The sequence below is a fragment of the Uloborus diversus genome, chromosome 9 (assembly GCF_026930045.1).
Source record: "Uloborus diversus isolate 005 chromosome 9, Udiv.v.3.1, whole genome shotgun sequence".
In the NCBI taxonomy this organism is placed as follows: Eukaryota; Metazoa; Arthropoda; class Arachnida; order Araneae; family Uloboridae; genus Uloborus; species Uloborus diversus.
This window is the reverse complement of record NC_072739.1, coordinates 139,986,708-140,004,921: the sequence shown is the minus strand read 5'-3', so window position 1 is coordinate 140,004,921 and position 18,214 is coordinate 139,986,708. Positions and strand designations below refer to the sequence as shown.

The window sequence follows — 18,214 nt, the reverse complement described above, 5'->3', positions numbered from 1 at the left end:
TTGTAATTCAGTGAATTCGAACATAAATATTCACTGATGTACTTATAAATTGTACATAGTTTTATTTTAAATGAACTGTTTTGTTATTCATTGTTTTTTGGTTCTATAAACTAACTCACCTTTTGGAAAGAATACCAGAGACGGGGGAAAGAGGGGGGCATGGTAAGAATGAAAGGTAGCATAAAGAAATGCAAAGATGCATGTTTCATAAACATATTTTGAACAACATAAGATACCTTCTCAACTATTAATACTGTTTTGCAAGCTTAAATATGTGGAAGCCTGTTGTAATCGTGAAAATTTAAGCCTTACAAAATATACCAACTTCATACGCGTCTTCTGAATGCTACAACTAGGTAACTGCAAATTTGGAAAAAATTGAATGTTTCTCTTTTGTTGAAAATTTTGATTTGAAAGAAGACATAAATGTTCCTACTTAAATAAAACTTAGAAATGATAGTTTACAAAGTTTTAAAACAAATGTTCACATTCCTCGAAAATTTTGAAAAAACATTAATTTGTTGTGTTTTATTTTCGAAACAGTGGGGAAAAACTGAATTGTAGCTATCTTTTTTCAGCATTGACACCACAATATATAATCAACTTTTGGTTCTGTCCATTTAAAACTTGCGAAGTTTTCAGCTCACAAAATCACAGATTCAGTTATTTCACAAAAGTTACAGATCACAAAAATAAGTAATTTTGTTGTTAGTGGTATTATTAGCTAAAATAATGTATATTTTTTTGTAAAGGTTTTTCCTTTTTTGTATTTTTTTTTTTTTGAAAATATACTTTAATAGGCATTATTAAAAGCTGCATTAGTCAATACGTTTCACTTTTGTTAAGCTTAGTTTTTCTCTTAAATTTGCAGTAATACCTGCATTCAGACCTAAAAAAGCGCTGGTTATATTTACACAACTACTGCCCAAAAAATTTTAACACACAGAACTCAATCTGGCTTTATTCGGCTTTTTATGTTTTTTAAAGTGGCATGTTAAAAGAAGTTAAACTTTTGAACTTTTCAAAAAAAGTTTTTTGAACAACATAGTTAAAAAATATCAAGAGTATCACAGAAACCAGTTTTAAGTCATATTGCCATTCTTAGTATGTTAATATGTATACATTAGGGTGTCTCAAAAAAATGAAAGTCGTTTTTTTTAAACGCATACCCTCTTTTTTTTTCCTTTTATATCAAAACCGTTGTAAAAAAAGTTTCATGCAATTTGAAGCACGATAACCCGTGCCGACTTGCACCTAAAAGCCTAATCGTGTAAATAGCACATGTATTCATAATCAAGCGAACGCTGGTGACGCGATACTTTGCGAAGCTCAAAACAGCTGTAAATAGTGCACAGAAAACATATGTTGGGGGGCGGGGGGCTTATCTATGGCAATTTGCAAAAAGTCAAACATGTCAGTACGAATATATTCCGGTCAGCAAGCGCAGTATAGTCCTTCCATAGGGAACAAAACATGGCAGTGAAATTGCAAAGTTTGAAAAAAGAGATATTTTTAATAGGAGTCGTAACACACAAAACTACGGGCTTGAAACTTCCCTCAAACGGACAAGTTCTGTTTGTTTTGTTTTATAACATTCGAGAAGTAAATTTAACCATCAGTGAAAGTGCAAATCTCGCTATTCGGGAATGCATCATCTTTTGGGAAAAGGCACTTATTCCTACCAAATCGTTGTCAAATTGTGTGAATAAACTTAAAAACCTGAATCAAATTTGGAGAGACTTGCAAAAAAACTGCAAGAAGTATTCAGGCAGCGCCAACAAGAATTTGAGAGTAATTTAAACAATTTATTCAATATTGCACATGCTGATGGACTTCGGTTAATCAAAATAGAGGAAGATGGGATTTTCTTGCAAACTCCAAAAAGAGCCCGGCCGACGTGGTCACTTTAGGTGGAGTGGATAAAAAACTGGCCGACGAAGAGGAAATGGTTCGACTCTGAGCTGTCAAAGAAGAAAACAGGCACATTAAATACGATTCCGCTTCAACATCCTCGGAATTGTGTGAACCTGTACAAGAAGATTCCTCTTCGAGCTCTAGTGAAAATATTAATTCAGAAAATTTCCCTGAAACATATAAATCAGTACCTGGAACAAGTTTATCAGAACCTGGAACAAGTATATTAGAACCTGGAACAAGTATTCCAGAAACTAGAACAAGTATTATCAGAACCTGGAACAAGTAAATAAGTAATGAGGAGCGATTTTATTACTCCAAAGTCAGTTGCTGCATTGGACAGGGGTCCAAGTATACGAGATTATGTGTTTATTCTTGAAGCTATTATTGATGCACTTGGGTGTAACATTGATAAATTTCCCATAAGTAAATCTTCGATTCAAAGAATTCGAACCGAAAAGCGGAAGGAGTACGAGGAAAGAATAAAAATTGGTTTTCAGAACGAGGTACCATATGTAGTGAATTTACCTTGGGATATGAAACTGTTGCCTGCTTTGAGTGCTCAAAAATAAAAAGAAGATCGCTTATCTATAGTTATTTTATATGAATGTGACGAACAATTCATTGCTGAGTTTAAACTGGATAATTCCACAGGAAAAAAAACAAACAAAGGCTGTTCGAAAGGCAGTTTTAGCTTGGAATCTCGAAGATAAAGTTAAAACTCTCTGTTGTGATACTACAGCTCCTTTCAGTGGTTCTTGCGCTACTCATGAGCAAAAATTTGATAGATAAATGCTTTCCTTTGCTTGCCGCCATCATATATATGAACTGATTTATCCCACTAAAATACAGTGCTATGGAGGAGCTGCGGAGTTGTTCCAAACTGTACCCTAACTTGGAAAATTTACTTGACTTTTACCGTGCTGAACTTACTAATATTACGGTCAGGGATGACTATCAAGAGTTAATAGAACTGTCTATCATATTTTTAGGTGGAGATACAGAAAATGAATTTAAAATAAGATCACCGGGAGTCATGCACAAAGCTCGATGGATGGCTCAAGCGATTTACTCCCTAAAACTATTACTATTTAGTTCACAACTAACATTAGATACGAAGGAAAATGAAGCATTGTTTGATGTCAGTGACAATATACGTGAAACCATGGCTTCAATGCAATTTGGAAGTCAAAGCACCCAACAAAGATTTGTGCTTTTCGATAAAAGTGTACGAAAATGTGGACCCACTTATCTCAAAAGCTGCTCTACAAAAATTCATCCAGCTTTTATGGCATGGACAATAATATTTCATTCTTAGATGTGAAAAAGACTATTTCAATGCTTAGAGCAGTAAATGATGCAGCTGAAAGAGCGGTAAAAATGATCCAGGATTTTCATGGCTTGCTTACAGCTGATGAGAAACAAAAACAATCTGTGTTACGTTGCGTTCAAGAGCAGCGGAAGCTCTATCCTGACTGCAAAAAGCAAACATTGAATTACAAATATGTGCAGTAATGTTTCTTGTAGTCTAATATTGTTGTAAATATCTGCTTTAAATAAATTGATTTCGCGTGTGGTAAGGAATTTTACAGTTAGCAATCTTTCCACTGTAGTTGCCGTACAGGGTTTCAGGTCCAACTTTGACCTCAAGTCGGCACGGGTTCCCGTTATTTTATTGCAAGGAAACTTTTTTCTCATGTTTCTGATGTAAAATGAAAAAAATTTGGAGGGTATGTGTATTTGATTTCACACATTTTTTTTTTCGCCGTTATATCTTGGGACATCCTAGTATACATGTTAAGACTTTACGGCCACTTAATCTCCTAGGGGAAAATTCTGACACCCTTCTGGTAAGAGCCATAGGATGACTGGTATTTTGAAAGAAATATTTCTGCTATGTTCCGAGCTTGAGATCATCTGTAAGTTGTAAACTTATTAGCTGATAGCTGTAGAGAAACATTTAAAAATGGTGATTTCCACTGATGAGATTGATAAGAAGATTTTACTATTTCAGACATCAGTAGTTATTTTGCAGTTCAATTGTAATAATGTTTTTTTTTTTTTTTTGTATGTATGGGACACAAAATACAGCCAATACTCATTTATATAATAGCAAATTCACTGATTGAGTAACGCTCCTGACGTCACTAACAATGAAAGTTGCGCCACAGTCTGATAATTTGATAACAATTTTTGGTAATGTTTGACATGCAGAAATTTGCTTTATATTGAGAAGGCTGAACTAGATCCGGTAACTTAACTCTTTTACTGGTAAAACTCTCATTTTAGGAGAATGAAGGAACAAAAAAGTATTCGACAACTAACACTATCTACTGGGGTTTAGGGTTAATCCACTGGAGTTTGGATTAAAATTTCAACTTTCAAAATATCATCAAACAGGCAATTGCTTCATCCAAATGTAAAAAGAATTTTCACTCATCATACCTTGATGCAGGATTTTCTTGTCTTTGAATAAGTTTCAATAGAATGGGTAACAGATTTTTGATGCCATTCTTTTAGGTATGGTATCTAAATCTTGATTAATGCACAAGTTTTGATATATACAATAATCAAATTCATCGGTTCCCACTTACATATTCATAAAAATGCTCAAAATAGTAATATATTGAAATTCAGGACTGCACATCTGTTTTGGCTTCTATAAGATGTAATAATGCATATTCAGAGTGCTTACCTGCTCTGAATGTTAATGTTTATCTGGTTATTTTAAACGGTATTAAAATCCTTCATTTGTAAAATGCAAATGATTAAAATACACAGAAACACGTAACAGAACTTTCATTAATCCGGACCCTATTAAACTGGACTTCACTTAATCCATACAGCTATTTAGATATACACTGCATTAAATAAAAGGCTAGTTAGCACAAAAATGTATGCTAGACTGTATTTTGTATTTTTGTAGGTTTCTCTAATATAGTTTTGATTTCATTCTCTTGAACTCAAATTTTTACTGTGTACGGTTGTTTGTTTATGTACCTTGCCTCGATTTATAGGCTATCTTGTTTAATCCATACTTTCATTAATACGAACAACCTGAATCCCCTACTAGTCCAGATTAATGAGGGTTTACTGTACATTGAATTCTAGAAATGAAATATCTTTTGAGGTCTCCAAAAAGCCCTGACCCATAGTCTTAGGATTAGGGTATCCACAAAATAATAATAATAATAATAATAATTTGAATTTTGACATCTGGAATTCAAATTATGTTCTTCGCAATTACGAGTGTGTGTGTGTATGTAGGAGTGTGTGTGTCTGTGTGCAGGTATTAGTGTGTGGGTAGTTGTGTCTATGAGTGTTTGTGGTAGAGGGGGGGATGTGTATGTGTGTGTAGGCATATGTGTTTGTGTCTGTGTGCAGGCATGAATGTGTAGATGTGTGTGTATGTGTAGGTGTCTGTATGGGGGGGGGGTATATGTGTGTAGGCATATGTGTTTGTGTCTGTGTGCAGGCATGAGTGTGTAGATGTGTGTATGTGTAGGTGTCTGTATGTATGTGTGTAGGTGTATGTATGTGTGTGTATGTGTTTGTTTGTACGTGCATGTATGCGTGTAAGTGTAGGATATTGATGCAACGTGGAGATGACTTTCGCTAGAGGAGCAGCATCGTGAGGAACCGGTCGAAATAAAATCGTATAAAATCGCTGGAAAATAAAATCATAGCACATCAAAACAGTCAAATGAAAGCAATATGCAATCATGATTGCTCAACAAAAAGTTTTAAAAATTACATTGAGTTAATATTATGGAATAAGTTGAAACAGTTAATTGTGAAGGAATCAGTCAGCATGAGATCCCAATTTTGCAATCCCAAAATCCAGAAAATCTAAACCCCCAAACTTTTTTTTCTTAAAATTTAAATAAAAAAAAAAACAATCAAAAAAATTTTTTTTTTAGTTTTAAAAGTTCAAAATTGTTAACGTTTGGTAATTACTTGCTGCAAACAAAGTAATTTCTGTTCTTTTTTTGTTATTTTTTTTATTTTTATTTTTTTATGCCACATTTGCGTAAACAAGCGTTTTGCTGTAATTGTGCAGCAATCTTTTAACATCCACTTTTAGTTGACAATATTTTTTTTCTTCCCGTAAGTATGCAATACCAAACCTATTGAATAAAAGTACAGAGTTATTTTTAGTAAAAATATGATTTATTTATTCTATCAATCGGCAAATTACATAATAATGAAAAGCAACACCAGTGGGCTATAGCCACTGCAAATTATCTCCAACTTCTGTCTTAGCGCAATGAATTATACTTTCATTCAGATTGATCAAAAAATAAAAGAAATTTAACATGAACATTACCCAAACCATGAAAAAAGTGACAAATACTGCATAACAAAAGAGTTTTTACTATTTTTTGAGTCAGAATCCAAAATCCGGAAAGGTCGCGGTCCCAAGCATTCCAGATTTGGGGTCCCATACTGTAGCTTGTCAAATTTTATATGCACCACTTTCAGTTTGCCGATTCAGCCGCAAAGTGTATCGGAAGTTGAGGGTGTTTCCTTGCCTCCAAGAAGCCCTTGTTTGAATCCATGAGACTTTTTTTCTTGTTTTACACCAAGATAAATGTTTACGATAAGAAAATTCAGGATGTAAACCATCTCAGACAAAGGACAAACAGTTGTGTGGCAAACAACCCTCCAGACTTGCTGGACATATCATGGGAAGGGGTTGATTATTGTTTGAATGTGTGCCGAGCACCACTAAAGAGTCATTCATTGAAATCTGATAAATATTTAATGTCTTGATAAATTTAACTTTGAGTACATATGCATAACCTTATTCTAATTTTAAGTTTGTATTAAAAAATTTTTCTTCAAAACTCTGTAGTTATTTAAGTTGGGAAACCAATTTAGGAGGCCAAAATTGTTGTGTTTTTTGTGGATTTTTTAACAAGAAAGAAATAATCAGAATTTGTTTAAACTGGAGGATATTTTATTCATCTTTTGAATACGCCTTGTAATGTTTCCAAGTTATTTTCACCAGAAATAGTGGCATCAGAAGTTGCTGTCCATGGCATGGGCGGTCACCATCAGAGCTTGTTACTGGTGGGTATTACAGACACCACAATTTTTATCTGTAATTATTATAATTTGTCTTTCTCATAAGCAACATATTTCCTAAGAATGAACCTAATTGTGATTTTTAAAAAAATTTAAATTACATGTTTTTGAGGCATTTGATCACAATGTCATGTTATTCTGCCATTTTTTTTTTACATTTCTTGCATTAAAAAAAAAAAAACTTTTTTAATAATATTCTTAAATAGTTTTACAAACATTTTATGACATAAAAAAATGGATTTTTTAAACCTGTCTAAGCTGGTCCCCCCCCCCCTCTATCCCCTTAATGGACTCCTGTATTTTCAATATACTTTTTTGGGACATTAAAATTACATGTTTTTGAGGTGTTTGATAACAATGTCCTGTTTTTCTACCATATTTTTTTTTTTTTTTACATTTCTTGCATTAAAAAAATATTTTTATTAAAAAAATCATCCCAGAGTTAAGTTGATGTAAAGTATAATTGAATAAAGAATATTCACAGACATTTTCAGAACTACTGATCAATAACTCTTTGAGCTAGAATGCCCACCAGTTGAAAAAAGAAGTTGTTTCAAGAAAAGCATAAAAGCATATGTGAAAAAAAAAAAAAAACTGCTGTGAATGTTTTCGAATCTCCACAGTCAGTTAAGTGCTCATAGCATTGGAACTAATTGGAAATTTTCACTGAAATTTTGGCAACATATTCTTGAATAGTTTTACTAACATTTTATGACATTAAAAAAATGGATTTTTTTTACCCGTCTAAACTGGTTCCCCCCCCCCCTCTTTAATGAACTCCCTGTATTTTCAATATACTTTTTTATGACATTACCTTTATCATAAAAACGTTTCTAGTTTAGATTCATGTTGTTAAAACTAAACTCATCAACAAGTCTATGATATCAAACAAAATAATCAAACTTGGTTTTAAACTCTGTGTCAACAGCTCCATTCTGTACAGGGCCCGATTCCCCAAAAATCATAGGAAGCTTGAGCTTCCCCTCAAAATTAACAGGGGGCCCAAAAATGACATAAAAGTTTCAGTTTCTGCTTTTTAATATATTTTTTAAAGTATTCAAACATTAGAGAAGACACAGTTCATAAAATATGGTAGCAAGTTATTTTCATCTGGTGAAATTTAAATGAAAATACTGTTCTCCATTTATTCTCGTCTCTTAAGGATTCTATTGATCCTCTTAATGATTGTGGAATTTATGAAATTGACTGCATTTGCGGTCTTGCCTATACTGGACAAACCCGCAGTTTTTTGAAATTTCGTTTAAAAGAGCATAAAAATTATGTGAGAAAACAACAATTCAATAAGTCTAGTATTGCTCAACACTGCTGGGATCCAAATCACTCCTTTGATTTCAACTCATTTAAAACTATCCAAAAATACCCAAATTCATCAGATCTTGATTTTTGGGAGTCTTTCCACATTCTAAAGAGTCGTTCTAATCTAGTTTACGATCTTAAAGCCATTTCGTATTTTTCTGCAGTGTGACATCCATTCATTAATTGGTAGTCTTTTTTCGCCCTCTTTTTTGATCTCATATTTTTTTCTCTGTTGTGTTGTAGGCAGGGTTGGCAAAACCCCGGGTTTTTTTAAAAAAGCCCATGGACCCAGGGTTTTTTGGGTTTTTTTAAATAAAACCCAAAAAAACCCAACTAAAGCTGGGTTTTTTAAAAGAAATGTGGTTTTTTTTGTCTTTTTTTAGTTAAAATGTGGGGTACTTGTAGCATACTGTAGTGTAAGTATATGGACAAAGCGCAAATATTGTCTTGGGGTAAAAAAAGCTGGAAAACTAGTTAAAATTCAGCATTTTCTGAAGAAAAGTATAAAAGATGACAAAACCCAAGAATGGTGAAGTTTCAGATTTTTTTAGTTTTCATGATTACCAACAGTTAAGGTAAAGTTACTTCTCGAGTGATAAAATCTATTGTTCGTTTTTAATTGCTATATATATATATATATATATTTTTTTTTTTTTTTTTTTGCATTTTACTGTATTTCATTCTGTTATATAAAACTACTGTAGAGCCTCAAGTAGTTTAAATCCCTTTTTACTGAATTCCAGCTTAATCAAGACATTTCTTTAAATTTTATGTTGCCTGTTTTTCTATTTCTGTGTACAGAGTAAGAAATATTAAACTTTTTCGTTCCGTTTTCTGTCCGACTGTTTGTAAAACCTGTTTAATTTCTAGAAAATATACCTAGTTTATTCGAGATTTGTGACATGCTGGGTTTCCGAAAATAATCCACATGAAAACCTTTTTGCTAGAGTAGTTTCCTCTGTACAATCTATAACTATTGAGAAAATCAGAAGTGACAGGACGTAGTCAAGATAATTTGAGTTATTTATTGACCAGTTAAAGAAAAAAGTTAAATACATATTTTTTAATCTTTGAAGTATTTTTTTAATGCCGTTAAGAGTTGAATACTATTAAAGTTCAAAATTCATTTTTTATGTCCATTGTCTGTGGTGCAGAACAAATAAAAAAGAAGTTTAAATTGTAAAAGTATTTAAATTAATTAGTTTTTTAAGAAACTTCTCAGAAAATTTTAAAAAACCCAAAAGTGGGCTAAATAATGTGTTTTTTCAAAAAAAACCCATTGGATCCAATCCAGCCAACCCTGGTTGTAGGTGGTTATTTTAATGTCTTTCTTTGGTACTTGTTTCTGTCTTTATGTTTCCATTTCATGTTTTATTTTCTACTTATTTAACTTTTTGCTGTTTTCCGACTTCTTTCTGTTTTTTTGAATTATGTTTATTCTTCTTTTCCCTAAGTGTGGCAGTTGATTTGTAGCAAAAATTTTTGGGCATAAATTTATTGCTACTTTATTAATAAGTGGTTTTATTTTGACAGCAAAATGTATTTTATCTTTTTACTGAAATTTATTGCTGAACGGTTTTCTCTGGGAGGGAATCATGCAATAAATTTTGACTTTGAGTTCCATTTTGTCTTGTTTTGCTTTTTTTATTTGCTTATTTTTATATTTAAGCTGTCTGCTGTCCATTTTCATTGCTTTTACTTAGACTTGCCAGACATCCCGGTTTGACCGGGACAGTACCGGTTTTCAGGCAAAATCCCAGTGTCCTGGCCGGTTTGCTTCTTGTCCCGGAAAAAGATAAATTTGATTAGATGACCAAAAAAGTCTAAAAATAATTAACTGTTAAAGATTATTTTGGAAAATTATTTTGTCATTTGAAACATAGACTTGTTAATATTTATTATATTAATTTTACATCTAAGAAATGAAATTTTTTAATTTATCTGCTTGGGTCATTCATTATTACCCCTGGTTTAGGCTCATAATTAGTCATTATTCATAGCATTGAGAATGAACTACCCTCTAAAACACGCTAAAAACCAAAAACCAGCCAAGGGTGTGTTCTCTTCAAGTGTGTTTGGGATCCGAAATTTCCAAAAAAAATTTGGTCTGGCAACATATTCTAAAGCTAAAAAACTTTGAAAAAAAAAAAAAACATTCAAAATGTTTCCTTTCAATTTTGTTTGCAGTTTGCAAAAAGTTTTACGGATGGGGGGGGGAGGGGTTGAGTTCTTCATAGTTTCGGAAAATTTCACTGTTTTCAGAAAATTTTACTTTTAGTCTACTATCTCCCCCTGGTTCCCTTTTGAGTACTCACGACGAGGGGGGGGGGAGGGGTCCCGGTGTCCTCGTTGGACATTTCAGAAATCTGGCAAGCCTACTTTTACTGGGTGTCTTTACATCTAGAAGTTCACACCTTTGAATTGTAAAAGGGGTTCCTTGAGACCCTGAAACAGGTGTATTCTGTAATCTGTTTATTTGTGCTAAACATCTTTGGATATTTCCTGTTATTCTGCAATATACTTTTATCAAACTTGATAAATTTTATGAAGTGATAAATCTGAAACAACTAACCATCCTTATTGCTGCGAACGAGAGTACAAAATATCAAATGTACGAAAGTTCAATATGGCTGAGGGAAGGGGGTGGGAGGGGGGGGGTAAATTATCGGAAATCTGCTTGGGCGTTTTTGGAAATACAGTAGGCGCCGCTTAATGTGATCCCTTTGGGACAAATATAATTTGATAACAATAACCGACTGATAACAATAACTGAAAAGAATTCGGGATACACAAAATAATGATTTATTTCCAATTAAGGTGCTTTTATTTTGGCAACCTCAAATTAAAATCACAATGACTCAACTAAACGCAGTTTTAAATTATAAATTATTAAATTAACAGAATGGAAATATCTGAATTATAAAAAGTTAAAGCTAAATTATGCAATTTTTAATCACATAGTAATAGGTGAAGTAAAATATGACTGTTTTCCCTGACATTTGTAAACCAGTTTCAAAGCACATTCCGCTTTTCTATCTTTTCCAGCATGGTTTTGCTTGTTGTTTAAATTTTAATTTAACTTCGCTTTGTTTTCAATCTTGACACAATTCTTCAATAGTTCACAAAGTAATGGCAACAATGGAGGTCCTATATCAATGCCTGCAACATGTCCAGCGATTGAATTTTTTTAGATGCAAAAGAAAGTTTTCTTTGGGGGAGTCTGTGATCACTGGGGGCGAACTTTCTATAGCTTCCTTCCTAGAAAAATTTTGAACTGCTATTGAAAACCACAAAATGCTACACAGAAAACTAGTCTTGTCAGGGTTTGCCTATGTATTTCTGTTAATTGAGGAACAAAAACAAGATAAAAAATTGAAAGTTTATGAAAAAGTGATAACAATAAATAAAGACGCTGATTACAATATCTGACTTTTTTAACGTGTGTTAACATACATGTGTTCCGGGACTTCGTGATTCTGATATAACATTAAGCGAATGATAACATTAACCATGATCAGGGGTCTGGCCAGAGGATATTTGGGTCCGTTAACGGACCCGTCACAAAAATCCGATCAACCAAAACGGACCTTTCACAAAATCCCGATCAAACAAAACGGACCCTTCACAAAATTCTGATAAACAAGATCGGATCTGAAAGCAAAATAACGCATATTTTTGTGTATAAACCGATAATTTTTGGAACCTTTTTTTAAGTCAAATTAGAGGGATCAGCTTATACAAAATCGGCTAATTTTGAAAAAAAAAAAAAAAAAAATCGGCACTCTTGCGATGCTCCTGCAAGTGATAAATAAATTGCTACTGCCAAATAAATATAATGGTTGTTTGTTTTATCACAGCTAATTAGCAGCGATGCTGTTGTAAATTTTTTTGAAAAGGCATTGGTAAGCACTTTTCTCCGCTCATGATTTAATAAACAATAATATATATCTGCGAAATGAACTTAAACTGCAAAGGGATAGTAAGGGTGAGGAAAAAATATGATCGCTTCAGATAGGGTTACCAAATTCAAAACTATCACCACTTAGCGTCTGGCGTTGAACCTTTATCATGACTTGATTAGAAAATATTCTCATCATTTTGTAGGCTTGTCAATATTTGCGTTTTTACGGTGCGGTGCGATGTTTAATTGTTATTTTGGGAGAAAATTATATTTTTTTTGATTTTTCGATGCTAACAAAGGATGACTAACTTTAAAAAACTCTTTTGATTACCGTTTTTTTTTTTCTTTAGATGTCTACATTTGAAAAATACAATTTTTTAACATCCGATATGAGAATCATATTTTGTTCTTTTTTCAAGCTGACTTCGCTTTATTAGGATTCAAATAAATGAAGTCTCTTTATTTCTGTTAGAACTCTCATTTCAAGTTTTTAAAGAAAATTCCATTTTCTGTTATGAGTCAAAAATTAAAATGCTGAATAGATGGTTTATTTTATTTTATTATTATTTTTTTTTTGGGGGGGGGGGTCAACTGTGTCCACAGATATTAATGATATGTTATCATAGGACTCTAAAATGCAATTTTAAAATAATTTTATCAAAAATATTTCTTTTACAAGCCGTTTTTATACTTTTGATGCCTTCACTTTGAGAATTGCGATCTCTTTGCATCCGCTATGGGAATCCGATTTTTCGAATTTTTGATGATTATTACGCTTTGTTAAGAGGTAAACAATTGAAATGTCTTTTTATTTTTGTTAAAATCACGGAATTTATAAGTTTTAAACGAAATTCTGTGCTTTTTAAGAGTGTCTTGGGTCAAAAAGTTGAATGCTGAACCCTATTCTGAATTTTGTTTTATTTATTTATATTTTTGTTACAATTATTTTAAATACTGTACAGAAATATATCTAGTATAATTTAACATAATGCAGAATGGTAGATAAATATTGATACTTGAAAGAGCGATGCCCCCCCCCCCCCCGCCAAATATCAGAAAAAAAATCCAGAATGATTTTCTCGTCATAGAAGAAGAAAACACTCAACTTTAAGTTTAATTGATGCAGTTTGTGCCATCTCTAAATTCTAAAATTTCGTTTTAACAATTTTTTTTTTTTTTTTTGCGAAATTTTTTGATTTTTCACAAAATTAATTCATTTTTCACAAAATTATTTGATTTTTCACAAAAAACGGACCCTGTGAAAAATCCTGAACAGACCCTTGATGATCACATTAAGTGGGCGCCTACTGTAATATATATTATAGCATTAGTGAGTTTTGTTTCAATGCGCGTAGAATTTTTGAAAAATATACACTAAAAACAAAAGGTGGAGGGCCCTAAAATGAGACTTGGCTTCCCTTAACTTCAGAGGTTAGTCAGGCCCTGATTCTGTAGCAGTAGTATTAAAAAAGTAATTGTTTTTACAATAAAAGGATACAACAAATCGAAATAATCAAATATTTTTATTAATAATAATTATAAAATATAATAAATAACATGTTAATTAATACACAAACACATTTGAACATACACACTGCTCAAAACATCTGTATAATTATTTACACATGCACATTCATATATAAAATATTGCATCAATAATTCAGTATAACGCTGAATATTTGAGCTAAAATAATTAAATACTAATGCATGAAGTTATCTTGTCAAAATAATGTTTTTCTCAATAAAATTTACTTGCATTCATTGCGTTACATTGTTAAATCTGGAAGTTTCATTAAATTAAATTTTTGTTTCGTTACTCTACAAAAAACAATGTCTGAAATAAGCTCAAACTAATACTTCTTTTTTCTTTTTTCCAAATGGTTCCAATGTACGATTTTGCCCTGAAAGTTTTTGCCAATTTTGTTTCCTTATATATTTAAAAAAAAATACTCTTGAAATTTTTTTTTCATTTGACCCAATATCACTTCCCTATTTCGGTCAAATAAAATTGAATATGAACAATTAAACTGTATTCATTATACTCTTTTTTTATAAAGTTAGTTCATTTTCTAAGAAAGTACAGTGTAATATATTTATTTAAAGGGGAACCCCCGCCCCCTTCATTTATTGTTTATAAGTGGGTGCTACAGACTTTTCTTTGGAAACATATACATAAAGCACTCAGATATGTTCAAGCATGTAATCAATTTTTTTTTTTTTAATCTTATGAGAAAAGTGAGATTAAAATGTTTTTAATCTGTTAAAAACCATTTTTACAGGTTAAAAACAGGTTTAAAACCTGTTTTAACCAGTTTTAAACCTAAGACCTGTTAACCTGTTTTTGTTGCACTTTAGTTTTATTTTATTTGTTGTGAAATTTTTGTCTCTAGATCTCGCCTTGCCATTCATTATTTTTGCTTTTACTTAATTAGGTGTAGTAGACAGGGATACCCAACTTAGGGAGGGGGGGGGTAGTCACCCTCCGATTTTAGGGTTATATATATATATATATATATATATATATATATATATATATATATATATATATATATTTTGAAGGGGGTCTGTTATTTGGGGGCAGGTGGGCATGCTTGTGGTTAGGAACAAAAAATTCACCCAGAAGATAATTTCTGGCTGCTCTACTGCACTTATGTACCAACCCCAGTAGTTATGTGCCCAAAACCATATTCTAACATTACTCATATCCATAAAATTATTTGCCAAATAAGGCCTTTTTTATCGATATTAAAAAACATTTTTCTGTTTTTATTTCAACTTAAAAATCTCTGCATTTTAGAACTGAGAACATAGTTGATTCATTATTTGATATTCTATATATTCATGCCTTCTTAAATTCAAAAATGTGATGAATTTCACAAAAAAAAAAGAGAGAGAGAGATTACATTTGATCTGCATAAAAGAATGACCTATTAATTTTCTACATATTGGCGCTTTTCAAGTTTTTTTTTTAAATATGGTTTTAAAAAATACCTCAAGTCTGACCTTCAAGATAATCTTTTTACATAAGATCAACATATATATTGCAAACGAATTGTCGATTGCCTACATATTTATATATACTCAAGTACACTCTTCTAGTACATGCAATACACCAGACAGCCCGGGTATCACATCCAAACTGCAGTGTTAAATAAACCTTATTTTATACATTTCAAGAGATCTGCTAAGGTAAGATCCTCTACATATAAATAATTTTACACTTATTTAATAACCTTCATATTTGCATATATATGATAAAATGATCTCATTTTTTACAATTCAGTAGATTTGTCTCAAAAAATGAAATGTACTATTTGACCACGGATTGTATGTAATTCGGCAATCTGCCAAGTAAAGACGATTCCATCTGAATGAATCTAGCAGGGGAAAAGGGGAAATAACGATGGGATTTTGATGCACGAGCTTCATAATGTCACTAGTGCATTATTCATTTATTGCATTCTCAAAAATAAAATAAAGGGAAACAAAAATAGTTACCATGGAAACAACAAAAAGAAAATACAATATTTTCATTTCGTTCAGGAAGGTAAAAGCAAAATGGTAAGCTCAAAACTTTGTTGTGAATAAATAATTCAATTAATTTTTGCCGTGAGAATATAGTTCGAATATACTTTAGATTCAAAAAATGTTGCTGTGAGCAAATTTTCATTTTTACAAAACTAAGGCTAAATAATAGAGAGACAAAAGTGCACATATAAAAGAAACCAACTAACATCCCTATACACTAATAGATACGTCCATTTCCGCCCATAAACCGGATATTAGCCTTTCCATTTAATCGATGGTCAGACAGTACTAATTCAATTTTTTTTTTGTATTTACATTGGTAAGAGTTAACAAAAATTGTAAAAAGATCGTATCTTGTGCATGATAATAGCAAAAACCCTTTCACCTTTCAGGCGCTTCAGAAAATTTGCTTCCCATTGCCAATCTTCAGTAATTTATCATTATTTTAGTTCGTTTTTTATTTATATCTTCCCAAGTTCGTAAATGTACAAAACTATTGTCATTTGGGCAGTTAAATCTCGTAATATTAACCTTCATTTATCCATAGTTCGTTTCCCTAGAGAGCAGGACACAAAAATCGTACAAAAATCTCATTCGGAAACTTTGGTAAAATCTTCCACGAATAAAACAAATATATTGTTACAGTGTTCATTCCAGTTTTCTGCATCTTATATTAAAGTTCTTGAGTTTTTTTTTTTTTTTTTTCAATTAAATTTCTTTTGCACTATAAATTGTTAAAATTCTCATGCACACACATATATAAGCACTTATAAATTATTTCATGCTATAACAAGAAGGTCCGATCACCTAAGCTTTCATTATGAAGCTTCAGTCAAAAGAATTCTTATGAAAATGGTGGGATGTATCATTCTTCTGTGATGTCCAGCTGTTATTCTTTATAAGTGTAACTGAGGAACTTCTTGCACCAAGTTCTGACTCCTTTTTGTTCTTGGCAGCAGAGAGGAAAGACAACCTCATTTTTGGTCACTTTGGAACATTTCTCACATATGTTCTGGGACTCTGGATCATTTCTGAAAAGTATCATGACATATTAATGCAATGAATTTATGTAAAACTTTTTATATTATTAAGAAGTTCTCTCATACAAAACAATTTTTTTGACTCAGGAGTTGTTGGGAAAGATGTCTCATATTTGCACCCCCCCCCCCCCGCTCCCCGTTCACTAAGTGTCACAGTTCAACTTACACCTTCCTCATGTCACACGTCATACTATTTTTCAACAGTCAATTGTTATTAAAAATGCCATGTCATATGCTTCTTGTTATCACCCCCCCCTCATATTACAAATAGGTAACATCTTAAACTTTTAAGATGAGAGTAACATAATTAAGATCAATAAAAGCTGTTCGACAAGAATGTTTGTAGCACAGAACTTTTTTAGAGGATTGCAAAAACAGAAATTCTGATACTAACGTTTAGTGTAAAAGAAAATTATTTACCGCAAGATGGTTGGCTAGTATAATTTAAAATTTAAATCAAACAAATTTGCATCTGTAGTTTTTTTTTCACTCCAGGGTCCCTTGTACCTACCACTATTTGTGTTTTTTTGGTGTGGTTTAGTTGGATGGGACCCTGAAGACCGCTCTTGATTTTAAGTCACTGGTTTCGAGTTAAAGGGAACGTAATACCGCGATTCGTCCATTCTTCATTGATGGAATCAATAATTAAAATTTTTAAAATATGTGTAGAAGTACCTAGAAGAGCCATTTCAATGCAGGAAACTATTTTTGCAAAACAATAGATTTCTTCCTCGTCTTATAAAAAATGCAAATTGAAAGAAATCACATGGTAGTTTATTGGAAAAACCATAATATTAATGAAAATGGCATGTAGTATCAAAATGTTATCTCAACTGTATCATTCTTTTCAAAACAAATCAGAAACTACTTTAAAATTCGCAAAGAAAGTTTCTGAGTTCTTCCATAAAACTTATGTAGATGAAGCTATGATTTTCTTAATTACATATTATTTTAAAGCCTTGGCATCGTATTATAATCATTTTTCAATGTTCCTAATTACAACCGATCATTTTATAGCATCTCTGTGAAATTATATAGAATTTAGGAATTGGCTTGAAGTATTCAAGACATTTTACGTTCACATTCAAACATTCAAAGTATAAGTTGTGTAAAATTTTTATGTACTTAAAAGTAGAATTATTGACTTTATGAGCTCCTAAAATACATTTAAACGTGAAATCGTGAACACTTTTTGGTGAAACATTGTATGAAGGGGGGGGGGGAGTAGGCGGTTTTCCATTTCCTGAGCTCCGTCCAAAACAGATTTCTGTATCCGCCCCTGGATGCAACACTATTAAAATTGGTGTGGAGTAATTAAAAATAATTAATTAAATTAAAAAGTTTTAAAGCCTACCATGTTTTTGAAATGAACTAAAAAATATATAATCATTGCATACATATTTAAATCCTCATATAGTTTCAGAAT

The 18,214-nt window shown here is 31.9% G+C and overlaps 1 long non-coding RNA gene across 1 annotated transcript in view; it reads right to left on the bottom strand.

Annotated features, from left to right (window-relative positions):
• Positions 1 to 15,120: 15,120 nt before the first annotated feature.
• The window catches only part of LOC129229878 (uncharacterized), a 38,940-nt gene continuing 35,846 nt past the window's right edge, over positions 15,121 to 18,214 (bottom strand). The window contains exon 3 of the long non-coding RNA XR_008581122.1: positions 15,121 to 16,779. This is a non-coding gene — a long non-coding RNA (uncharacterized LOC129229878). The remainder of the gene's footprint in view (positions 16,780 to 18,214) is intronic.